Source organism: Protopterus annectens, chromosome 7.part1, assembly GCF_019279795.1.
Source record: "Protopterus annectens isolate FY-2018-M chromosome 7.part1, PAN1.0, whole genome shotgun sequence".
NCBI lineage: Eukaryota > Metazoa > Chordata > Ceratodontiformes > Protopteridae > Protopterus > Protopterus annectens.
In genome coordinates this window covers 327010997-327038636 of record NC_056740.1, presented here as the reverse complement: position 1 = coordinate 327038636, position 27640 = coordinate 327010997, and the positions used below count along the sequence as shown (strand labels likewise).

At 41.0% G+C, this 27640-nt stretch overlaps 1 protein-coding gene across 4 annotated transcripts in view; it reads right to left on the bottom strand.

The window, feature by feature from the left end:
* QRICH1 (glutamine rich 1) overlaps window positions 1-26703 on the bottom strand; it is a 1772469-nt gene extending 1745766 nt beyond the window's left edge. For 3 of the 4 annotated variants that reach the window (XM_044078739.1, XM_044078738.1, XM_044078742.1), the window contains exon 1: window positions 26478-26703. The gene's annotated coding sequence lies outside the window, so the exon portion shown is untranslated. Of the gene's footprint in view, window positions 1-26427 lie in introns of all 4 variants that reach the window. The other variant, XM_044078740.1, reaches the window with a different exon arrangement.
* Window positions 26704-27640: the final 937 nt, after the last annotated feature.

Below are 27640 nucleotides of genomic sequence, written 5' to 3'. Positions count from 1 at the left end.
CTTGGGTAATTAAACTCCAATTTTCTTTGAAAAGTGCCAACCTTCCTCCCAAAGGTGCTGCCAGACGAGAAGGCTCTGGCAGCTGAAAAGGTAGGTCATTGGGTCTGTTTACGAAAGGACTGACCCCTGCCCTCACCCGAAGACTGTGCAGGAGAACTCCCTGTTCTAGGCCTGAAAGAGCCCTGAGCTCTGCCCCTACCACGTCTAGATCTACCCCTAAACTGGGAATCATAAGAAGGATACGTCCCACCCCTTAGTAGGCCAATTTCTACTAAACTTTGGAGGCTGAACCTGCAAAAAAATCTTTAACAGTCTGCATAGACTTAGCCTTGTCTTCCATTTTCTTTAAAACTGCCTCAACAGGAGAACCAAACAACACATCAGATTGTAAAGGAGCATCTAAAATCCTTGTTTTAACATGGTCAGATAAATTCTGCTCCCTCAGCCAGGCGTGCCTGCGAAGAACTGACCCAGTGGCAGCCACCCTAGACGAGGCCTGTACAGCATCAAAACCACATTGCAAAGAATGCTTACCCACCTGTTCGGAAACATGCACTAAATCTTGTAACTCTTTACAATCAATACCTTCCGCCAGAGCATCAACCTTAGACTTCAATTGTGAAAGGAGATAGTTTTGGTATTTCAACATGTGAAACTGGCAATTCAAAGCCCTCATAGCTAGAGTGGAAGAAGTATAAACTTTCTTTCCCCATCTATCCAAGGCCCTGGCCTCTTTATCTGTAGGAACCGGATTCTTGACAACAGAAGCCTTAACACCTTTAGGCCCCTGACTAACAGTTTCTGGGTCTGCCCTAGGACTCTTAAAAGATACTTATGAGCTTCAGGCACCCTGTAATACCTATCCGGTTTAACAGGAGCAGGAGGCAAAGAATCAGGATTAAGAGAAGCCTCTGTAAAACATCTTCCACCACATCCAAAACAGGAGGTATAGCCAAAGGCCTATGCTGGGGTAAAACAAAAATTCCTAAGCCTTTTCCTGGAATCAGAGAAGTCCTGACCTTCCCACTTAAAATGCTCCCTCATGGAATGAAGAGTTTCTGAAAAAGAAAAATCCTCAGGAGGAGAAGCAGAAGGAGTAGAATCATCCACATCAGAGTCAGAATAAGGAGAATACTCCTGCAAGTCTTCAGCCGAAGACTCTGAAACATCCGAAGCCTGCTCAAAACTCCCTAGCTCAGGCTCCACCCTAGGTCTCTTATCAGGAGGGGGCAAAGAACCCCTAATCAAAGTAATCAAATCTTCTGCCATTTTAAGCATATGCTTCTTGGGCACAGTTCCTGAACTAGGGGTGCCACCAACTGAAGCTAAACCTGGCCTGCCTCTGGGAGAAGCCTTGGAAACAGAAGGAGAGGGCCTAACCACCCTAGGAAGGGAGGGGAGTATAGTAACCTGAGAAGCCCCATCAGCCTGACCTGCCTCCTGAGAGGCCACATCCTGCAATAACAAAGTCTCTCCCTGGGATCCCAAAGAAACCTCCGGTGGAACCACCGGCTCCACCGACACCTCTAAAGAACCGGCGTCCGGTACGGACGGTTCTTCTAGCCTAGGCTTAACTGCTTTGTCCTTGCGCTTTTTCGAAGAAGCGGGCGTCGGAGCATCCGACGGCATTTTATAATTGCACCGCTTCCCGAAGACTAACCTGGCACAATCTAACCTTCTCTTTATAGTGCGCTTATTGAATCTAGCACAAGAGCGACACCCAACAACGTCGTGCTCAGGCCCTAAACAAGGAATACACAAAGTATGATAGTCTCTATGCGGTATCTGTTTCCCACAAGTAATACAATTATTCACTTTTTCCTGACATCCGGTAAACCACTGAGGCAAGAAAAAACTAAAATATTCCCCAACGGGGTACTTAGCCAACTTTGACTCGGTCTGAAACTCCGAAATCGAAAAATTTCAGAACGCCAACCGGCACTTGCAATGCTGCTTCTGCATCGGACCATGCGGCAAAAAAGACTGGGGATATGACGTCGGTCATGCGCATTTGTACCCTGACGTCCTGATGTCAGTCAAATGCGCCTTGACCGACGTCAGCCTTATACTTTGATATTCGGGCCGACCGAGGACAGCGGACTACCCAAGTGTAAGGACTGCAGCAATGTGAGATGAAGAACATCTAGTGGGCGGGACATCTCGCTTACAATTTCTGCTCGAGCAAAATAACCAGGCAAGGGTGACATCTTCCCCTTTGTTTCTTGCATTATATTTAGAACCACTGGCAAAGAAAATAAGGAACTTGGAAATTCAATTAAATAATTGGTACGGTAGTCGAGAAAAGCTGGCTCTATTTGCAGATGATATTATATACCTGACAAAACCAAAAAGGAACACCACAGTGCTGTGGAACATTTTGAAACGTAGTTTCAAATGTTTTCAGGATACAAAATTAAGTAAGCTAAAACAGACAATAGAGGTAAATTACGTGCCCACACATGAACTGGTTCAGCAATATCCATATTTATAGAGACATGACAAAATGAAGTGTTTACAAGTATGGATTAAAATGATTCCAGTGTGGCAACTAAAGATGTGTGGAAGGAGAACAAACAAAAGCTAACACAAAAACTGAGAGAAATGAAGTTCTGTTATATGGATAACAACCGTAAGATGCACACAGTTAGTCCCTTTAGTCTTATACACAGGTCAGGCATATTTTTAAATAAACTAGAGCAGAAGTTGTGGATAGCAATTAATAAAGACCTGAAGGATTTTATCTGGGAGGGGAAGATGACAAGAATCAGGTGGGATAAGCAGATTCTTCCAACAGAACAAAGCAGACTGGGATTGCCCAATTTGAAGGGGTATTTCAGAGCAAGACAGTTAAAGCTCCTATGCACAGCACAAGCAGAAAACTACAATCTGAAGTAGAAAGAAATGGATGATGATGAAGCAGAGGGAAGCTCAAGAAAGAAACAAGGACAGACTGGGATTTTGTATGTAGAGCTTTGAGGAGAAAGTACAGTTGTGTACACTTAGCATAAATGTAGAAGTTAGAGTGTATTCACTGTTGCAGTCATTACATTTGGGTCATCTGCTTGCAGTAGCCCTCAGTCGGCCTGATTATCAAAGTCTTGGGTCCTGCGTCCGTTGCTGTCCCTTCTTCCATGACGTCAGGTAGTCAGGGGTACAAAACATGCAGCCGACGCCATTACATCAGTTTTGCTTGCCCCAAATGTCAGGTGCCCCCTAATGGGAAGCAATTAAATCTATAAATACAAGGATATACATCCAACAGAAAATCAAATACACCAAAAAGCTTTTAGAGCATAGTAAGTGAGAGTAGAGGTATAGCCAAAGGAAGAAAAGGGGGCTGGAGGGAGGGTAACCAGGACTGCAACAGTGAATACACTCGAACATCTACATTTATGGTAAGTGTACACAACTGTACTATGTTCTTAGTGTTTCAATGTTGCAGTCATTACATTTGGGTAGATTCCCAAAGCGAAGATTGGGAGGAGGAATTTAAATAGAATTTAGGACCAGCTATAAGGCCCTGCAAGACTGCAGTGGCAAAACCAGCCCTGGATTTCGAGAAAATTGGCAAACGATAATGCTTGGTGAAAGTATGTACAGAACTCCAGGTAGCAGCTTCTAAGATGTCCCTAGTAGGGACGCCCCTGAGAAAGGCTGTAGAAATAGATGCAGCCCTGGTTGAATGGGGTCTGATGCCCTGTGGGATAGGTTTTCCACGGTGCTTGTAGCAGAAATGAATGAAGTGGCCTATCCACTTAGAAATGTTTTGAAATAGCTTTCCCCTCTGTCCCTGCAGCAAATGCCACCAGTAGTTGTTCAGATTTCCTTTGAGGTTTAGTCCTGTCCAAGTAGACTCTAAGCTGTCTGTGCACATCTAAAGAGTGCAGTATCCGTTACCCTTTGTTCTGTGGGTTAGGAAAGAAGGTAGGAAAATGAATGGACTGATAAAGAGCCACACTGGATACCACCTTCATAGGTTGGTACTAGGTTATCAGCCCTAGGGCCTATACAAGCCTAGCCATAACAATTCCCTGGCTATTTCTTCCCACACTATTTACTTCCCTGGGCATGAATGGGGGATTGGTTCTGAGGGACACCCTGACTGCATGAAAGGTTCCACTGCCATAAGGGCCTGTAATTCAGATACCCTTCTTGCACTCGTGATTGCCAAAAGGAAAGCAGTTTCCCCAAGAAAGAAATTTTAAATCTGCAGTAGCAGCTGGCTCGAAAGTAGGAAGAGTGAGTTTCTCAAAGACAAAGTTAAGATCCCAGGCTGGAGTTGGAGCTCTCCTGGGTGGCGTTAGATTTTTGGCCCCTCTGAGGAACTGCTTGAGCAGTGGGTGAGAGAAGAGGGAAGGCTCTGTGCTATAATGAGCTGAAATGGCTGAGGCATGAATTTTGGAGGAGGAAAAAGACAAGCCCTTATGAAGCACCTCAGTAAAGTATTGCAGAATCTGAGGTAAATTGGGCACTGCTGCGTTCATTCCTTAAGATTGGTTCCAAGCACAGAATCTTTTCCATTTTGCAGCATAAGATTTTCTAGTACTAGGCCTCCTTGCCTCTAAAATGATATCCATCACTGATTTACTGACGGATGGTAAAGGAGAGATTAGGAATTAGCCAGGCTGCTAGGTTCAGGGTTTGCAGCTGAGGGTGCAGAATCATGTTCTTCTACTGAGAAAACAGAGAAGGAGTCTGAGGCAGGTGCCATGGAGCCAAACATAACACACTGCACAAGAGTGGGTAGCAGTGTTGGCGAGGCCAGTCTGGTGCAATTAAAATCGTCCTTGGCTTGTCCTGTTTGATCTTTAGTAGTACCTTGGAGCGAAGACGCAGAGGAGAAAAGGCATAAACTGGAAAACCGGTTGAAGGATAGAGCATCCACTTTCCAAACTTGCTTGTGGGAAATCCTTGCGCAAAATTTGTCCAGTTGATGGATCTGGGGGAGGCAAACAGGTCTATATCTGGGCTCCCCATTTGCTTGTCAACATGTTGAAAATCCTTGGTGTCAGTTTCCACTCGTGTGGGTCCATGAGGTTTCTGCTTAGTCCATCTGCCAGTGTATTTAGTTTTCCTAGCAGGAATTGAGCTTGTAGATTCACTTGGTAGCTCAAGGCTGTGTTCCACAATGCCATGGCTAGTCTGCAGAGGGGGTAAGAATGTGTACCCCCCTGCTTGTTTATGTACCACAAGACAGTGGTGTTGTCCGTCTTTACCATTAGTTGTCCTGGAAGAATGTGGTCCTTTAAGACTGTCAGAGCATTCTGTACAGCTAACATTTCCTTTTGATTTATGTGCAGGTGCATTTGATTTGGGTTCCATTTGCCCCGAATGCACTTCCCTGCCAGGTGAGCCCCCCCATGCATAGTCTGATGAGTCTGTTGTCAAGATTTGTTTGGCAGGGGGTAATGTGAATGGCAGGCCTCTGCCCACCAAATGAACTCTAACTGTAGGCAAGGTATCACAGGAATCCTTGCTTCCAGATCCTGTGAATGTTGACACCATAGGCTTTTGAGATACCACTGTAGTTTCCTCATATGTAGCCTTGCATATGGAATTAGAAGAATGTAGGAGGCCATGAACCCCAGGGCTTGCAGTATTTGCCTTGCAGACACAGCTGGGTTTTTGTGGCCACTTGTTTGAAGTTGTCAAATGTATCCGTTTCTCTGGCATGAGGAAAGCCATCCGGGGAAGTTGTATTCAAGTTTGCTCCCAGGAATATAATTTGTTGACAGGGTACCAGGTGGGATTTCTTTTTGCTTATGGTGAACCCCAGACAAGTCAGTACCCTTTGAACAAAGGCCAGATGATAAAAAAGAAAGCCCTTGCTTTCTGCCTGAATTAGACAATCGTCCAGGTACAGGTATATTTGAATATTTCTTTGCCTGCAAAATGCAATGACTGGAGCTAGGCACTTTGTGAATACCCTGGGTGCAGTAGATAAGCCAAAGGGGCAGTGCAGAGAACTGATAGGGATGTGCAGGTATGCTTCTTTTAAGTCTAGTGTTTCCAACCATGCATCCTTGCCTAGCATAGGAAGCAGCTGGTGAGTCAGCATTTTGAATTTTGGAATCACCAGAAAGGTGTTTAGAATAGAAAGGTCCAGGATAGGACGCCATGTATTGCCTTTTCTGGGTACCAAGAAAAGTCTCAAATAGAAACAGTGTCCCTTTTCCTCTTCTGGTACCAACTGAATAGCCCCATGTTCAAGAGAGAGAGTACCTGATTTTGGGCCTCTGCCCACTGATTTGGGGGTAGATCTGGCCACCCGCTTGGTGTTAGTAACATGGAAATGAAATCTGTATCCTTGGGACACTATATTTAAAACCCATTTGTCCTGGGTAATGAGTTCCCAGTTTTTGGCCTGCAGACCAATCTTTCCGCCTAAAGGAACATTCAGTTGGGAAGTGCTTGGAAGTCTTAAAAGCAAGTCATTGAGACAGTTTTCCATAGGGGGAGTCTTACTGCTCCCAGGTTTGGGTGCGGAAACCCCCTACTGCCTAGTCTTGTGCGTCCCTTGGGACTGAAACCTGGGGTTTCTGCCGTGTCTGGGTTTGGCTTGAGAAGACCTGGAGTGGGCTGGAAAGGAACAATTTTTAGAGGGCCGGTGCCTACTAAATCTAGGAGGCTGAACTTGTAAGAAATCTTTAACAGTCTGCATAGATTTAGCTTTATCTTCCATCTTTTTTAAAGAACTTCCTCAGCCTTGTTGCCAAACAGGCGGTCCTGATTTAAGGAAGCATCCAACAATTTAGCTTTAACTTGATCAGGCAAAGATTGCTCCTTAAACCAAGCATGCCTTCTGAGCACAGACCCAGTAACAGCAGCCCTGCAAGAGGCCTCTAATGAATCAAATCCACATTGCAAAGTATGTTTTTCAACCTGTTCCGCAAAATGCATTAAATCCTGTAATTCTTTATTTTCAGCGCAGTCAGGAATTATCATTTTATGTTTAAGCAATCCAATAACATGTTGTTGATACTTTAACATATGAAACTGGCAGTTTAAAGCCCTAATGGCAAAGGTTGCAGAAGTGTAAACTTTCTTACCCCATCTATCCAGCACCCTGAAGTCAGAGGGGGTAGGATTTTTAGCAGTAGAAGCCTTAATGCCTTTGGGTCTCTGTGAAAGTCTCTGGATCCGCAATAGGATTTTTAAACAGGAACTTGTGAGAATCAGGAACCCTGTAATATCTGTCAGGTTTTCTGGGAGCAGGAGGCAAAGGATCAAGGGGCCAAACTAGATTCTGAGAAAGCATCATCAATGTCTAGTACAGGAGGTATAGCTAAATGCCTATGCTAAGGCAGGAGTAAGAAATCCCTGAGTCTCTTTTTTGAATCAGAAAAATGCTGGCTTTCCCAGTGGAAATGCTCCCTTAGAGTATGTAAGGTTTCACCAAAAGAAAAATCCTCTGGAGGGGAAGCAGAGGGAATAGAGTCCTCTGCATCAGAATCCTCATACATAGATAAGGGCAAATCCAGATCATCAGAAGAACCAGAAAAATAAGAATCCTGTTCAGAAGATTCATAAACAACTTCAGTCCTAGGTCTCTTAGAAGGGGGAGGTTGGCTTCCCCTGATTAGAGTTATAAGATCTTCAGCCATTATCATAATTTGTTTTTTTAGGCATAGAGGCCTGAGCATGCAGTCTGGGCGGTTTCTTAGGCATGGTTCGAGATTTTGGCCTAAATGAAGAAGGAGACGGCGGTTTAATATGCAAGTCCGCAGGCCTGAATACACCCTCAGAAGCCGGTGCCTGCACAGCGGCTCCGAACCCATCCAAGGCAGAGACATCCGCAGGTTCCACGGTTGAAGCATCTCGTGGCATATCGGACTCAGAATGGGTCTCAGTAGAGACCTGCGAGTCAGAAGTAGCGGGCATCAGGGGCTGCGAAAGTGCCTCACTGAGTACCGGCAAACTGGTGACTGGCTTAGGAGAAGCGTCGTCGGCAGCTTTGGACCTCCACGGCTTGTCTTTATCTTTGCGTTTTTTCAGAATCCTGGTAGTCGGAAAGCTAACAGACGACATTTCTGGATAATCAAACTGAGAATCGAAATATTTAGTAAGCAAAAATATACCAACGACGGATAGTGCGCTGTTTAAATAAAGCGCAAAACCAACAGCAAGGCATGTTGTGGTCAGGGCCTAGGCAAGGAATACCAGTACGAATGAAAATCTTTGTGAGGTATTTGCTTTCCACAAATAATGCAATTAACTTTTACTGACATTGGTAAGGAGCAAGAAAAAGTTTCCCCAAAGGGGTACTTAGCTTTAGTTGAAGACTTCGGTTCTGAAACTCGAAAACGGAAATTTCAGGAGTCTGCCGACCAGCACTTGTGAACTGTTTCTGCTTCGGGTACCGCACGGCAAGAAAGACTGATGTAATGTCGTCGGCTGCATGTTTTATACCCCTGACGACCTGACGTCATGGAAGAAGGGACAGCAACCGATGCAGGAACCAAGACTTTGTTAATCAGGCCGACTGAGGGCTACTGCAAGCAGACAACCCAAATGTAATGACTGCAACAGTGAAACACGAAGAACAATAATCATACAAAACATTATATTCTTAAAGTAAAGTAAAAGAAAGTATTCTAAGAACAAAGCCAACACGGGAATGAAGAAAGGAGACTCTGCGATGGGGATGACTGCAATTAGGGATACAGACAAATGAGAAAACTGGCAAAGGAACCAAGGTATTGGGAGAAAATAACTACAGAGGGAAAAGTAACAGTATGGGAAGACGCCTTAAGTCATAATATGTGCCACTCAGTCACACATTCTATATACCAGCATTTAGCTACTATATCTTCTATTTAATCTTACTGCCTATACAGCTAATGATTTAAGACTATACCTTTCTCTCAGCCTAATTAACTGCAACTCTCAAATCACTTCCTCTCTACTGCAATGTTCACATACACACTAATAGTCCAAGTCATCAATTGCACTCATGTTTGTCTCGTACATTTAAAATCATCATTTTATTACTCACTGTAACACTTGTATCTATTTTAATGAATCACCTATCTATAATTTAGTGGGCCGCGGTGGTGCAGTGGTTAGCATTGTTGCCTCACAGCAAGAGGTTCTCCCGTTCGATTCTCGGCTGGAGCGCCTTGTGTGTGGAGTCTGCATGTCATCCCTGCAGCTGAGTGACGTTAAAGACATGCAGGTAGGTACGTGTGAATGGGCGTGTCTTCTCTGAAGGTTGGGCATCGGGCTGGCAACTCGGCACCGTAAAAATCCACTACCAATCACGAGCGGACCGGAGTTCCGCTGTGGCGACCCCTAACCAGGAATAGCCGAAAGACTTAAGACCTACCTATAATTTAGTGTTCTGTATCATGGCTGCTTTTGTTTTGATTCTGCAGCTTTATCATGTGTGTTTAGGAGGTCAGAAAGGACTGCGAAGAGAGACTGGATAAACAATTCAGAAAGAAATAGTGGAGGAACATATGTATGTCTCCTAAATATGCAAAGTGTAGATGATTTAGGATCTTTGCTTGGAAGCGTTTACATAGATATTCTTATACCCCAAGTAGACTCCAAAGAAGTTTCCCAGGTAGATGGCAAACGTTGGACGTGTGACGGGGAAGATATATTGATAACAAATTTTCTGTGAGTGTAATGAGTTGGCAGACCTTAGAGATTGCTCACCCAGTATCTCCAATAGAGCAGTCTGTGGGGAAACGGGTATAAAACTTAAGGAATTTTTTCTGAGCTATGACACAGAATCAGAATTGCCTAGACATGCAGAGTGCTTTTTTGGCAGCCACCATAATTACAATCACTAGAGAATGGAAATCAAAGTCTAAACAGACTTTACTAGCAGTAGCAAAGATAGTAACTGAGAGAAAAATGGAATTAGGATTTTTAGAAAATGGTAGGAGCAAATTTTATTTTTTATTTTACATTTGTTGACAAGTAGTGTCTGAATGAGCTAAAAGCCCTTTTTCAGCAGAGGCCTGGGGAGAAAAGCTCCAAGGGGTACAGACAATTAACAATTCCAATGCAGTTTAAGATTACATGGAGTAGTACATAAAGTTAGAAAGACATAAGTCAGACAGTTCTGTTACAAATTTGTGATATAAATGTATAACAAGTCTCAACATAAGTTAGACAACTTGTAGGAAGTTTGTTGGCTGCATTATAGAAGTATATTAGAAAGACAATTGTAGATTAAGGAATAGTAAAGAAAGTGAAGAGCATAGATTGGTGAAAGAAAGGGGCAAGTCATTTAGTTTAGGGGAGTAAGTTAACAAGGATAGAGAAGGATTTTAAGAGGAACAAGTAACAGAGAAGAGAAGGACATGGGAGTTTGTATGTATTCAGGGAGGTTGGGAACAGTGACAGAGTCATGGTCTTTTTAAAGTACTCTTTTGTGGCGGTTTTAAATTCTTTGGAATGTATAAACAGATCTGACCTCATGTGGGATAGTTATATACAGAAAAATGGGAACTGTGAGATCAATACATACAGAGGAGGAACAAGGTTTAAAAGGCAGGATCTGAATGTACCATGAAATGTTTGACAAGGACTGGATATATTATAAGTGATATATAATGTTTGCAGCTACAGTTGTTCAGCATGGTTTGTAATGTATGTTTGCAACTAAAACTGTCAGTATGGTTTATTTTCATTTATATAAAAGTAAGATTGGCTATGTCATATGTGTGATAATAAAGAGGTTTCCTATTAAAAAAAAATAAAGTACCATTTTAAAAAGAAATTACATTTCATGTGAACGTGGCATGTGCATTTAACTGAAAGCTTTGATATACATCCAATAACTTTCAGATTACACACGAATAAAAACAATGAAAATGAGGGGGTAATGAAGGAAAATGAGACAATGGCTCTTAAACATTTCCCTCGTTAAACAAGAAAAAGTGAGTAAGGACTGAAATTATTCAGGACTTAAAGGAAGTTAGACATTTCTTCAGAAGGGATGGCTAATGGGTGGGATATAATTAAAACAAAAATTTAAAAACACAGGATAGAATAAAAAAAGAGACATATGATTAACTAATGGGAATTTAGAGGGGCTGACAAAATACTGTAGAATAAAGGAGAATCACACAGAGCAAGAGGAGGAGCAGCTGCAGAGTGCTAAATAGAAAATAAGGCAGTAATATGCCCAAGTTTAGAATAACGGCATTTAAGCAACTATTTTCTTGTTAACTCCAGACCATAAAAACTTCTAGCACAATGATTTAGGTAATAGAAAGCAGAAAGGGCTGTCACCAAACTTAGGGAGCTTATGACAAGAAAAACAAGTTGATCCTTTAGGAGGTTAGACATTTCAGAAACTGTATGAAGGAGAAAATTAGATAAAAATGGTGATGTACATTCTACAGAAAAGTCTCCAAGAGCAAATGGTATTTCTATGAAGATTGGAAGTTAGTAGGGAAAAAAAGTGATAAAAGACTTGGAAGATTTTGCTTAATAGTATTTTAAAAGGAGAGGGAAGCACCAGCACCTTGGAAGAAAGCTGTGGTGGCTGTATTACTGAAGGGCAATAAACACCTGTCAGACCCAGCTTCATATAGACCCATTTCAATTTTAAACCATGGTTATAAAGTGTTTATGTTCATCCTAGCTAAAAGAATGTCAAAGTGATCAAAATGGATCAGTCGTTTTGTGGAGGGGAGGCAAACATTTGACAGCATTAATAGAGCAATGACGACATAGAGGGAAACAGAACATAAGGAAACACTGCTGTGGTTAATGGATCTTAAAGCAAAGAAAGCATTCCACAGAGTAAGCTGCGATTGGTAGGGCAATGGAAGCATTTGCATTCCCCAACTCATATCCTCCTAATTAACCTTACTGTAAGATCAGAAACAAGAATTAAAGTGGTGGGGTTCCTCTCTGGTAAGTTGCATTTGAACAGAGGAACCAGGTAGGGTTTTCCTCCTTCCCCTTTATTTGCTTTATATTTACAGCCATAAGCAAAGAAAATTAGAGACTCAAATTAAGGATAAAACTGGTATGGTAAATCAAGAAAAGTCCCCCCACACACACACACCTTTTTTTTATATAAACAGATGTCATTACTTTGTACTTGGATAAATAAAGAAAAGGAAATCTATGTTGTACAATAGTTTGTGTTAAGTTTTTCTGGGATATAAATTATTGCAGATAAAACAAAGGCTATAGACATGTATTATATTCCCACATTTTACAGGGATACTATAAGATGAAGTATAGATTTAAAAGGCTTTTGTTATGGCGGCTAAGGATACGCGAGAAGAGACTACACAAAAGACAATACAAAAACTGAGAAACCAGAAGCACTTGCTTATGGATACGCATAGTAAGACACAAGCAGTAAAAATATTTTTATCAACCAGAAAGGTAGTTGGACAATAATTTATAAAGCGCTGAAGGGATTTATCTGGGAGAGGAACAGGGCAAAAGGTAAGTGTGGTAAGCTGGTCCTCTCAATGGAACACGGTAACTGAGAAAGATTTTGCTAATAATGATGCCTGCAAACACGGGTACAGAAGATAGGCATAACAGGGGGCTGGAATTTACCAGAGAAAATTGGCAAAGGAACCAAGGTATTGTCAGCAAATAACTAGACACAAAGGTAACAGTGAGAGGAGGCCAAGTAGTAGTTTGGACTGCAGGGTACAGATGGCATTCCCTACCAGGGACTTATCAGATCAGCAACAAAGAGAAAGGAATAGGGGTGACCCAAGTTAAAGACCTGCTCTGGTGGAGTTATTAATCTAGAATAGAAGCTATTAAAAAAAGGAGATAATTACTAAAAGTATGTAAAATATAGCATAACTAAGTCAATAGGAGGTCAGAAAATATTGTGGAGACACACTGGAAAAGCAATTTAGAGAGGAACAATTGAGGACATTATGTATGGCTTCCAAGTATGCAACAAAATCCAGAAAGTTTAAGATTTCTGCTTGAAGTATTTGTTTAGGGAAAAAAAATAAACAAATAACTGGTGCAGACTTAAAAGAATTTTTACAAATGTTGGAGATGTGATGGGGAAGAAAAAGGTAATGGAGATTTTTTTTTTTGAGTGTAATGAATTGACTGATTTTTAAAATTCCCTACAGAGTACTTTGTTAGAAATATTAGGGAAGCAAATGGCTGAAACTAAAGAAACATTTTTTGCTCTGCGACAAAGGATCTGAATTACCTAGACACAGAAAGAAAGGCCTCATTAAATTTAATTCTGCAGCTGTCAAAAAAGCAATTACAATGAAATGGAATTAAAAAATCTAAACCAAAATTATTTTTAAGTATTTAATATCGTAAAAGGAACAAAAGAACTGAACAGGGACCTTTAGAAAAGGGAAGGAGTGAATTACATTAATGTTCAGGAGAAGTGATGTGCAAGGGAAGGCAGGAATTGAGCAATTTATGCAATGCTGGACTAAGACCGTTATAAAAAAGAAAAGAATGAAAAGAACTTGTGTGCAGTATAATGTATGTAAATGGAAAAGGTGTTAATGCAGTACTATGTCTTAAGTGATTGGTGTAAAAAACACACATCCTTTCCTTCCTTGATGTTCCTGCATTACAAACAGAATCCACATTTTACCATTCTCCCTCTTCTCAATTCATATTCCTATTACTTTCAATAATATTTTTAAAACTAAAATTCTTCTTATACATTATTCTAGGTGAGGTCCCTATTAAATCTAACTGTTCCGGGTTCACCCTAAAAATATTCCAATTTCGTATTAAAATCTTTTTAAATGTCATGAAATTGGTTATTAAAATTTAAAAAGACAATTTCTCACAATTATTTCTTTCCTGTTGTCTATTTCTTTCTTCCATCACCTGATCTTTCCCCAGTAAGGGCGAGAATAACCCTTGTTCTCTTTTCATCCTAACTTCAGTGAACATATTTTCTATAAAACCTGCTGAGTAATCTCTCTTGACCAACATATGTTTTAGTACATCCAACTGTCGTTCAAATTCCTCTTCCTCAGATACCATCCTGGCTATGAGTATCCCCTGTCCTTTTACTGAAGACTTCTTTTGATGGATAGGGTGGCAGCTTTTAAAATGCAGGAGGGTATTGGAGTATGTTGGTTTCCTGAAGATGTTGGACATGAATTGCTTTGTAACATGGTTTTTCCCTATGCTTATATCCAAATAATTAACATTTTCTTTAGTTATATTACTAGTAAATTCTAAAAAATTAGTGCTCATGCTAATAAATTTTAGGAAATCATTCAATTCTTGTTCACCATTCTTCCAGAAAACAATAATGTCATCTAAAAAAACGACCATAAAATGTCCACCCTTCAATAAATGTAGTCTTAAATACAATCTTTTTCTCCCAGAAAGCCAACACAATATTTGCAAAAATGGGGGGCGCATGCCGCCCCCATAGCAACTCCATTATTTTGTCTAAAAAGTTGTTCCTCAAAAGGTGACATTTGTTTCCAAAACTATTCCACAAGTGTTTTCATAGTCAAAATATGGTCATGTCTAAGATTGGAATAATGGCATAAAAAAAGTATAAAACCAATTGATACCTATATCATGTGGGATTGTAGAAAATAAATCTTTTATATCAACAGTGACAAATATCAGTCATATTATTTGTCTCCAGTAATTTTACTTAATCCCACGAATCTTTAAGAATCCAGGAACAATCTTTGAGCACATGCGTAAGCTGGCTATCAATGAACCTAGCTATCAGATAGGTCTTGGAGGCTCGTGCATCTACTACTGGTCTAAAAAGGGGGATCCCGGAGATTTCTGTGCATCTTCGGGAGCCCAAAAATCATTGGAATTGTTGGATATTTTATCTGCATAAACATATATTCTTCTTCCGTAATTTCACCATTTAGTACCAATTCCTCCATTACAACATCCACTTTCCTATATGCAATATTTTTTTCATTGATGCTGATTTCACTATATGTATCAGTGTACAACATACGTAGCATCGTACCAAAGTATGTATTTTTATTCATTATAACCAAAGCATTTGTTTTAGAGTATTCTGCTTTGAACAGCACTATTTATACTAGGTTAATTGTAAGGGCACAGTCAATATAATTATTTTATTTAGAGCAGGTTATGTATAATTAGATATACAATGGATGTTTTAAGCAAAAGTTTTTTTTATATATATATATACACATATATGTATTGTATTTATTACTAGTATTAACATATCAAATTTGTTTGTTTAGATGTTCTAATGGTAAAAACAGGGAGGAAATTATGTCATTGTATAGGTGTATTTAAGGGTGGGGTTGTATGTAATGGAGTATTCTGATGAAGTTTCTAATAGGAAACAAAAGTGCTTAAAGGATTGTGGTGTGTACTCCTGGCTTCTACTGTTTTCCAAAGTGTAAGAGTACAGTGAGCAATATTACAGGGTGATTCCTTGTCACGACTGCTGTTTTGCCTTACCTTCAACCCATTAAGTTGTTTATGCAGAATAAAAGAAATCACAGAAGCACAAAACTGTAACCGGAAAAAGTTTAAGACTAGTGTCTGAAGCCAGCAGTATTAAAATCCAGAACGAGTACAAAGTGCCAAATGGATAGCTACAGAAAATGAACAGCACTGAAAATACAGTAAAGCACCTTACTTTGCTTATTATAGTAATCAGTCTGAAAAGTTCTCAACTCTGAAGAACAATTAACTTTGTTCTTCTAATATCTGATTAGTTACCACTCAAGGCTTCTATAAGTTTGTTATGCATCACTGTTCTATAGTAACTACATAACAGTAGGCTATGGGGTAGTGTGACTTCAAGAAAACAATCCTGCCAAAATGACACTGCATCTCTTTTTTTGTGTGTGTGTGTGTGTAAGAACCTTTTTTAATTTATTAATTAATAATGTACTTGTTTTATTATGATTAAACCTTAAAGTTTGAGATTTCTTCAAACTGACTCATGGAACTAATTTATGTTCTCATCTATATTTCCTATTGTTAGTCAAATTATCATATACAACTGAATATCAGGTAATCCTATTCCACCATTACCCCAACCTTTTCTATGCCAATCAAAAGAACTTGGTTTATTAGGACGCCCAAAGAGTTTAGATTACTATCTTCAACTTTTTTTTTTTGGTGGAGATAATTCTACTGAAAAAAAATTTCTTAAAAATTTTAGTATTAACACCTTAATAAACAAACATTCTTCCACAGTAAAGAATCTGCATCTCTTTTTTTGTGGATGACCACAACCTCTACAGTTCATCTAACAAAAAGAGACAACAAGTGGTTAAAACTGTTGCAGGTAATGTGCATTGGCATTCATCTGACAAATGTCTAAAAAAATATTTATAGCAGACAAATGAAACAAGAAAATATCACCCAGGAAGAGAAATGCAACATAAAAAGTGAAACAAAAATTGCTCCAACATCTACAGACAAAGTTAGAGCCATAAAAATCAATTTTCCCTCCCTGTTCCAGTAGCAACCAATCAACCCATGCAATGCTGCTGCTTAGGTACCTACAGGCACACAAGTACATGCCTGCAAACAAACTATGTTCTGGCAGTTGGCACAGAAGGTTAAGGCTATTAGCTTTAGCTCATGTGGTACAAGATTCGATTCCCTTGCAACTAGTTTGCCTAGTGTGTGACCAAGTCACTTAACCAGACACTGCTCTCAGGACACCCCTTCAAATGATGCGTGTTCAGTAGGCCTACCTGGTTAACAAATAGGTAGGTATTACCACAACGTTTTCACCCAACCAATCTGTACAATGCTACATAGGTACCTACAGACATACACGCACACTTCCCCATAATCTTGTGGTACTTGCCTATTAAAGTGCAAACAGTGCCACAGTCAGCAATGGGTGCACACAACGTACAGTTGTGTAAAATCTTACCATAACAGTAGATGTCCTTGCCTTCACCACAGCAGTATTCATTACTAAAGATTCCCTGCCATGAAGCCCACCGTCCGGCCAATTTACCAAAGTCTACTGTTGCTTTAAAGTACGCCAAATGTCACCTATACACACCTTGCGTAAGGTAGGGAATAATGGTGATGTTCAGGCCTACCATCCTGATAACAGATGTTTTTTTTCTTGGACTGTTGTTCCTCCTGGGGCAAAGGAGAACCTGCACATCCAGGAAGGAAAAAAAAAAAAGAGCAGGGGGATGGAGGGAGGGAATACTGCAGCAGTGAAGGCAAAGGCATCTACTGTTTTGGTAAGATTTTACACAACTGAACTATGTCCTTGCATTCACCGCTGCAGTATTCATTACAAATGGGAGAATGCCAAAGCTCAAGAAGAAACTTTGTAGGAGGAAACAGCAGCTGAAACCTCTAAGAAGCCTTGAAGAATGGCTTCGCAAAACCAACCCTAGCTCTAGAGGTACCACCCAACTGATAGCGTTTGGTAACAGTATGCGCAGAATTCCAGGTATCAGCTTCAAGAATATAATTAACGTCTAAGCCTTTGAAAAAAGCACCAGAAGAAGCCACAGCTCTAGTAGAATGAGCCTTTACAGAAGGAAGGCTCTCGCCATGAAAAGTATAACAAAAGGAAACAGCCTTTGAAATCCAAGTGGAAATAGTTTGCTTGGAAACAGCCAAACCTACAGACCCAAGATAAAAAGGAAACAAATAACTGGTCAGGTTTTCTGACAGCGTTAGTTTTATCCAAATAAATCTGAGCTGTTTACACACATCTAAGGTATGCCGCACCCTCTCACTGTCCAGACTGCGGAGAGGGGAAAAAAGTACACAAGTTAATAGACTGATTTAAGTGACAACTCCTTAACCACCTTGGACATGAAAGAAGGATCAGTACGCAAGGACACCCTGTCCTCATGAAATATCAAAAAAGGCGGACAAGACATAAGGGCTTGCAACTAGACACCAATCTGGCAGAAAAGAGCCAACACAAGAACGGTCTTCCAAGAACAATGTTGCAAGGAAGCTGAAATAGCAAGCTCAAAAGGAGCCAGAGTCGATTTTTCCAGAACAAAATTAAGATCCCAGGGAGGAGAAACAGGCTTCCTGGGAGGTCTAATATTAAGGACGCCTTTAAGAAATTGCTTAGCCTCAAATCTAGAAGCTAACGGGGGAGTGAAAGGCAGACAAATGGAAAGAGCTGATAAATGGGCCTTAAAACAGGCCAAACCAGCTCTGAGCAACTCTGAGCAAAGGAACAGCCACAAAAGTATTTGACTTAACAAAATGTTAAATGTTGACTTCAACAATTGGCTAAGCTTTTGGTGTCATTCTAAGGGGATGCAGTATCTGTCTGCTTGGGAGGACATGGTCGACAGACCATGATGCTTTACCACAGATGGCCTGCACCTGTCGCCCCTGGGATTCCAGATACTGGCTAAGGCTCTTGCTGCCCCTCTAGTGTCTTTTTTAGGCAAGGTTCAAATAATAAATTCACCACCGTAACAGGAACAGGCAAGCAAAAACTGAGGTAATGCTAGAAGTCTAAATCTCAAAATGCACTCACTCGAAGCACTCCTTAAAATGGAGAACATCTATATCTGTGCAGTGAATGAGACCTGGTTCAAGGCTCCAGACAGCACCCCTGCACTACCAGGCTATAACTCATACCACACTTTTCGGCCATGTAACCTGGACCGAAACACCAAAGGTGGAGGTCTGCCCATATTCATTAAGGATATCCACACTTCCAGGCTAGCTGCTCAGCATAACGCATCAGAGGTTATCCAAGTGCAACTAACTCTGGGCAAAACTGCAATCCAAATTATAGCTTGCTACAGATCCCCCACCAAGCACCAGGAATCCCACTCTTCTTTTCTTGATGTACTGGAAAATATCAGGGTTCAACCTAACACCCTAATAATGGGCGACTTCAACTACCCCACCATTAACTGGGAAAACTACTTGTGTACCATCTCCTTAGCTCAACGCTTTCTGGAATTCATAAACTCCAATGCCCTGGATCAACTTATCCACACCCCCACCAGGGGCAACAATATCCTAGACCTAGTCATTACCAACATGAGTGACCAGTGTTCCACACCTGAAGTCAACTCCTCATTGGTTCGATCCGACCATAAGCTAATCACCCCTGATATCTACATCCCACCCCCACCCCGCATTAAGGAAACCACGGTAAAAAAAATTTTCTCCAAAGCCAACTTCATGCTTCTTAAGACAGAAATGGTGAACTTCAGGACACCCATGCATATGGACAACACAGTTACAACTGCTAAATCCTACACAAATGCACTCTATAAGCACTTACACGAGTGCATGGATCGTGCTATCCCAAACAGAACCAAGACGCTATCCCCCAAAAAAAGGAAGCCAATCTGGTGGTCCCCTGCCATAAACAAACTGTACAACAGAAGGAAGAAACTGTTGCAAGAGAGTGTAAAATCCAATGAGTGGAGGAGCTCCCTGGTCAGCCTCAGTAAGAAGCTGAGATCCCTTATAAGATCCTCTAAAGCTAGCTACGGAAACAAAAATCACCACTAATTCTAAGGACAACCATAAAGCATTCTAAGCTATGTCAAGAATCTTGATGGCAACACCCAGATCTGCTCTGAGTTACAGCACAACGGCACGAAAATTACAGAACCAACTGATATTGCCAACATCCTGACAGACAGCAACTTTACCCCACCCCCTAAAGGGCCCATATCTATACAGGAAGAATGCAGAGTCCCTGTAATCACAACTAAGCAGGTAAAAGCTGCACTCTCTAAAGCCAAAAATACAGCATCCATGGGACCGGACAACATCCCAGGCTGCATTTTACATGAACTGGCTCCCCACTTAAGCACCATGTTCAATAATAGCCTCGCATCAGGCTTTGTGCCCACTGAATGGCGCACAGCAACAGTTATCCCACACCACAAAGGGGGAGCCGCCACTGATACCGGGAACTATCGACCTATTAGCCTGACGAGCCTGGTCTGCAAGGCCATGGAATGTATCATGGAACTCAAACAAAGACACTGTTAACCTCCAAACTCTGGATCCCACCCAGTTCGGGTTTGTGAAAGGCAGATCATGCCTCCTGAACCTGATCGCCTTCTTTAAGGCAGTCACCAAAGGCGTAGATGAGGGTAAGGTGGTTCACACAGCCTATCTTGACCTCGCCAAGGCTTTCAACACCATCCCCCATTCTGGAATTATAGCTAAACTCACTAAATTAGGTATAAATCCCTACGTCACAAGATGGGTTGCCAACTGGCTCACTGACAGAACCCACACTGTAAAAGTTGTAGACTCCAAATCTGACCTCAAAAGCAGTGACAAGTGAAGTACCACAGGGTTCCGCCCTGGGATCTCTCCTGTTTGGTATCTACTTCTCTGAAGTACAGGCTAACACAGAAGGCCTCTGACTAACGAAGTTCGCAGATGACTGCAAACTCGGAGTCACAGTCAAGTCCACAAATGATGTGGACATCCTACAGAAGGGCCTCGCCGAGACAGATGCCTGGTATCAGAGCCATGGCCTCAAGCTCAATGCCAAACAGTGCAGCATCATCCCCTTTGGTAAAAACTCTGTACCCATGAACTACCACATAGGCAGCAATCTACTTAACACCGAATGTGTGATAAGAGACCTTGGGACCCAGATGGACAGTAGTCTCTCCTTTGACAGTCACATTGCCACAGTAGTCAGGAAGTCCTACGTGGCACACATCATAAAAGGGTTCTCATCCAGGAAAAGAGAGAGGTCATTGTTCCCCTCTACTCGACACTCAAGACCCATTATAGAGTACAACGCCCCTTTTGGAATGTACCTCACAAGACATCTGCAGCAGCTGGAAAATCCGCAGAAGTACCTCACAAAGAGGATACTGGCCTCAAACAAATGCCCTACACTGACCGCCTCAAAAAAAACCCCCAGCTTTACTCCGTAACATATTGCCTACTCAAGGTGATCTCTGCCTAACATATAAAGCTATGTCAAACCCAGAGCTGTTGGACATGCTACACCTAAGGAAATCCCAATCCCTTCAAGCTACACGCTCTAGGGACCTAAACCTTGTCACCACAATAAACAGGACATGCCGGAGGGCTAGATTCCTGTCCCAGAGACTACCCATACTCTGGAACAGGCTACCCATCTATGTCAAGCAAAGTTAATTAGCACTCTTCAAAAAGAATCTTGAGGAGTCGATGGAAATACACCCCGGGGATCACTTCTGTGTCTCTGCTCGACAGTGGCACAGGAAAATAACTTTCTTGGGTGGCATAAGCCACGGAACCTTGTTGGCTAGGCTTACGTAGGCCCTTGGGCCGATAGCTTATGAACCTATAAGTAGATCCAGGCCATGAGAGATGCCAAATAGAAAACCTCTTCCAGTTGGACAAATAGGGTTTCCTAGTAGTAAGTTTCCTGGCCTCCTCCAGCATGTCCTCAGTTAAAAAAGGGGTCTATGAGGGATCAAAACCCTATCAGCCACAGTGTCAGTTGAAGTGTGGACAGGTGGGGATGGATGAGAGATCCCTTGTCTTGTGTGAGGAGATCCACCCTGTGAGATACACGACTACCCTTGGCTAAATGCAGAAGTAGAGGGAAACCAGTGCTGTCACAGCCAAAAGGGAGTCACCAACAAGACTTTGGGAACATCCTGTTGAATCTTGAACAGGACTCCAAGAATGAGAGGAAGGGGAGGGAATGCACAAAGAAACATCCTCTTCCAAGAAAATGAGTGTGTCTCCACCTTCCATACCAAAGAACCTGGAACTCTGGCACAAAACAGAGGAAGCTGTCTGTTCAGAGGGGCTGCAAAGAGATAGACTTGAGGAGTACCCCACTGGTTAATGTCCAGAAACACGGCCCTGTAAAGCATCCATTCACGGGATGGAGTGAAGGACCTGCTCAGATTGTCTGCCACAACATTCTGATCTGAAGGAATATAAACTGCCTGATGAGTCGCTTGAAACTGGACAGCCAGATCCCATACCAGAAGTGCTAGCCAGAAAATACGGAAGGTAACAGACTGATGGTTAAAACAGCGTTCGGACTGGCAGCAAAGAGGTTCTAAGGATGGTAAGCCTGAACATCACCTTTATGCCCTATTCTAAAGAAGGAGTGTGCAGGTGACATTCAGCGTACCTTAAAGCAACGGTAGACTTTGGTAAACTGGTCAGACGGTGGGCTTCACAGCAGGGAATCCCATTTGTAATGAATACTGTAGCAGTGAATTTAAGGACATCTACTGGGTTTCACTTCTCCCTGCTCTGCAAGTACTATGCTACAAAAAAAGTCTAACTTACTCTATTCCAGAGCACCATCTCTGGGGCAGAATACATGGTGAATTTACATTAGCCACATCACTGAACTGCTGCATTTTTATTAGGCATTGTAAAGCAAAATCACTGTACCGCAAGAGTGAAGGCGCCAAGCAATTCTAATAGAAACATTCCCTCATAACATGTTAAGCAATCCTAATGGTGACAGAAATGCACAGTAAGCTCTGTGCATTTCTTAACCCCTTTGGTATGATTGAGACCTCCACCCCACCCCAAAAAAGTGCTGGGCCAGCTTGAGAAGTAAAGAAAATTGTTACACTGTTGGAGAAACATGAAGAATTGTGTACATTTGTCAAGATTACAATCTCTTGCTCTGGAGGAGGCAAGGGGCTACTTTAAACTGACTAAACATACAGGTTTGCAGCTACAGGAATGCACACATATTTGTTATCAGATCAAACAGCTGAAAGTTCTAAATCATGAAGAAAGCAAATCTAGGATTGTACCCTTGCTCAACTAACATGTCTGGGGGGGGGGGGGGGTTGTTGGCAAAATGGTTAAAGTGTTTTCCGCACAAACACAAGGTCTGATTCTTACATTTGAGGGAAACTGAACAGGCTTAAAAATGACCCACAGGGGCAGCTTACCTACAAACATTACGGACCAGAAACATTTTGGAAGGGAGCATGTACAGTCATCAAATCATAAGTGGATGAAAAAGTATCAAATAAAAATGTTAAGAAAAAAACGACTACAACTTGTGGCAATACAAAATATAGCAGCAAGTGCAGATATTTGCTGGAACTACATGTTTATCAAGACTGGACCACCAATGTGGCTAAAGAAAGGTAAACAAATATCAACAGCAGCTCAAGACAGTGGACTACAATACTTTTTGATTTTAGGTAACAGTTTGAGGGGAAACAAAAAATTAAGATTATGTAGTAAAAATCTACAGTCACATCTTGTTACCGGGTTACAGACAGAGGATCTGTATACTAAAGACATTTCAACAACATGACAAGGCTCATACATTGGAGACTGCACAAAAACACGTAGTACTGAAAACATGATTTACTGAAAATTAAGCAAACAATGATCATCGAGGGATCATCTAATACTTTCAATTGAAGCTGTAACAAGAAAACCAGATATTGTAGTTGTGGATCATCTAATACATGCAAATCTAGCTCCAACAAGAAAACCAGATGTGCTTATGGTGGGAGCAAAAGCAGCACTAAATTACTCAGCTACAAGTAACAACTACAGTGTCTTGCTGCTGAAAAATAAATAAGACACACAGGCAGAAACTAGGGCAAGGTCAAACACGGGTTCACAGGTAGTTACTAGGCATGCAGTGTAATACCATTAAGGAGCCTATCACAAACTGCAACAAAGCACTACCTGCTTACATGACTTGCTCAAGGTCACAGAGTAGGCAAATGAAGGCTGAAGGAACCAATGTCTACCACAAGTAGCAGCTCATTAGCCACAGACAATCTTCTGTGCCAACTGCCATAAAACTAATACCTTGCTTTTCAACAATCACGGTGGGAATCAAACTTACAACCTTCTTATCCAAAGACAAACATCTTATCCATTACTAACCAAAAGCCTGTAAAAGCTAGGAGCAAATTCTTGCTCAGCAACTTGACCAAACTGTTGAATGATAATGAATGCCTTTCACTTAAAAGCTCTTTAATGGGATACTCCACTTAAGAGTTTATGGTCAGGAAAGGGTCCAAATGCAGACCAACATTGGCTATAGCTGCTACAGAGAAAGCATTTAGCAAAGCTACGTATAACACCTGAAATGCTGTCTCTCTCTCTCTCTCAAAGGAGGGAAGTGGTGACAATCTCCCAATATTTTGGAAGATCCTAAAATCTCACCCTGCAAAAAACAAGTGAAACTGTCCTAGGATACTGGTTAAGCCACATCTACAAATACTTCAAAGTACACGAAGCTCTAACAGTGCCTTTGCCATTTAATTTTGCCTTGTGAATAACTTCCTCCTAAAATCTATTTTAATTCTAAACACATACAAAATTTATTTTTCTGAAAATTATAACTGTTCTACTCATATTCACTTAGAGTAATGGATTTTCTACTGTACATGTCTTTTATTCAACACAAGAAAAATGTACACATTACTCCTTTGATGCCACACAGTAAATAGAAATTACTTTACAGTTCACATTCATTACGCAGATTCCTGTAGGTATACAGAATTCTGAATGCATACATATAAACATGAGTAGGTAAGCATGCAATGTTTAGTGTAGAAGGAACACACACAATAATGTATTTTTCTTGCTTGAAATTTAATTTGCATTTCACTGAGCGTTTGTTGTTACCAAGTGGCCCAAGTCACATCTGAAAACAGCCCACTGATCAGGACCCTTTCATTTACCATATGAACAAGGAAAAATAAATGAACAACATGGTGCCACAAGCTGGAGACCATTCTATTTGGCAGTTCCATCAATGACTGAAGCACATATGTGCCTAGAATAAACCATTCAAAATAATCCAACATAAGAGCATAGAATGAAAGTCTTCAACCCCCAACCGATCACACCTGACATAACTGATGAGAATGAAAGACAATGAAACCCACACTTTTCTACAATATCATTTATTCAGCCAGTGATTCAAAATGCACAAAACAAATGAGACAGGCATACCTCCACCACTGCAGTCACTCTGAACAGTGGCACCACACCAATCCAACTAGCAAAGGCCTCAGACCACCCCTCCCAAAGTCAAACAAACAAAACACAAGACAAGATTATTGAAACAAATACCAAAATAATATGAATCTAATTTTATTAATACAACCACAGAATAAAATGACAAGAAGCTTATGATATATAAAGGACCACTCTACACCTTGTCAACTAGAACTACCTGAACTGAATTGACTTGTCATTTTCAACCATGCCTACAAATGCAAAAAAAAAAAAAAAAAATTACATTTTATATATATATATATATATATATATATATATATATATATATATATTACACATACACACACACACACGTATACATATAAAACTACATGACACCGAAATACAGTACCAAGATAATATAACATAATCTAGAAACACAAAGACCATCAATGAATATAATTTCAAGCCACTCGCGTTCGCTCAAACATTTAATTTCAAGGCATCGTTTTATGAACAAAACGTCAAGCTTGGTATAATCCCAGTTCCGATCACTGGGAAACCACGCGTCTGAATTAGAGTGAAATAGTGCATATGGCTCAAAACTGAGCCACTAACAATAACATTCTATTCTGAACTTAGTCTTTCCTTTCACTTTATCTACTAGGAAAAACATCAACTTCTAAGGTCTCCTATTAGAACTCACCAACAGATCAACCACATTAAGGAAGAGTTAGAAGACTGGAATCTAACTACAGCATCTAAGTGACCACCAAAGCAACCATTCCTTTATAAGGTATGCTTTTTTTTTTTTTTTTAACAAATAAAATAAAAAAATGTTACTGTACATCTGTCACACAGTTACCAGACATCAGAATTACATGCAGTCAGCCACCTCATCCCAACTAATCCATAAAAAGATTGCACAATAAATGCTAGGTGCTGATAACACGTAAAACAGAAAGGGCCCCGAGTCACAACACTCATCCCCGGCCTCATTTACTTCAGATGGTCAGATTAGATGACTCAATACACACATGTAAACATAATTTCAAAAGAGGAAAGAGCCTGGAGATCCTTCTGCTTTACAGCATATGAACGAGTGCATCTGCACAAATGCAGGGGGGCGCTAAAGCATACAACTGTCAGAAACCGCACAAGGAGCACAGCGAACAATAGCAGGGTTGCAAACATTACACCACGGTAGTCTAAGATGAGCAGCTACAATTGATACAATCAGTATGTATCATTTGTGTATTCACAAAAAATCACCTTTTTACAACCAAATTGTTTACAAGACCTTCATAAATGACTTAAAAGCTTCACCATTTGGTGCGCGCACCCAAATCATTCCCTCACACCCTCAGTGGCTTACGCGCGTTCACATGCCTCCGCACAACAACAGTGTAGGCGAACAACAGAGCCAGAAGTCAACGGCAACGCGCACGGCCCTTTCAGTAGAATGGCTGGCTGCAATGCATGTAACAGCCTAGCCCACTGTCATACAGTTATCTCAAAACCGGTCAAGCTTCTTACAATCATAACAAAAGTCCAGGCTAAAGATTTAAAGCAAAAGAGACTCACAATGTTCTCTTGATCCCTTGACTCCAGCCTGAGCAGATTCACAGACTTACCAATACTACTGCTATACAGTAAATGACTCTCTCGCTTGAAATCCCTTAGCCTTTCCTGAGATCCACAGTGCGTACGACCCCGCGAGAGAGCCCACAATTTCACACCGTCCCTATTATTTATTTAACAACTCTACAATACTACGGGGGATTTTTTCCCCTTTTTCGCCTCAGACCTTGCTAAGCGCCATCTTACATTCAACCCTTCTCAGCCAATAGATGACCACAACACTATAATCGCGAGAATACACTCAACAAATGTCGCGAAGTTTCGAAGTAGCCGTGGCCATCCTTAAAGTGGAAATGTACTTCGCATAGCTGCTAACCTGAACAATAAATATTTTAAGTTACGAGTTAACAACACTGTAATTTGTATCAGTTAACGCTGTAGTGTTGTGAGGTTTTTCAAGAATCGTGCGCGCGCACACACATCTGCACCTGCAAACCTGCCAATGAAATGCACCCTTAATACAAATGTACGAAAAAGAAAAGATGATAAATAAACATCCTTTCAACAAAAGTCCATTGGAAAGCAAAATACAGCACATACAACAATAAAAAACAAGCTGTCTATTGTAGTGCATTGTAGTATGGGGAAGGTAAGAAACTGTGATCTCTCGAAAGATCCTGTATGTTATGTACATTGTGTATCTCGGGAAAGGCTAAGGGTCTTCAACATAGCTCTCAACGAATCAGGGACAAATCTCAACAGCATCAGGGAAAAAAATCCAGGCATGATCAGGGACACTTTCAGAATATTAGTAATATTAATTTGAGACTTTGACAGAATAAGACAATGTGAATTAATATGCATTTTCTGAAGAAAAATGAGTCTACTGCTCTAATTATTGGGTAAATGTATTTCACGCCTTTTCTGCAAAGGTCACCAGTTTTAGGAGGGATGAAGAGGGACAGAGCTAAAATATGAGTGCAAATCAGAGACAGATGAGAGGTACTCTTCAAGCGATGGGGTCATTCACTGTATGTATATCAGTGTCCACAGCTCTAGAGGAATCAAGGACGAATCTCAACAGAAATCGGGGACGAATCCGGAAATAATCATGGCATTTGTAATATATTAGTACTGCTAACTTGAAGCATTGACAGAATAAGATAATGTGAATTAATATGCATTTTCTGAAGGAAAAGAAGTGTATAACTCTAAT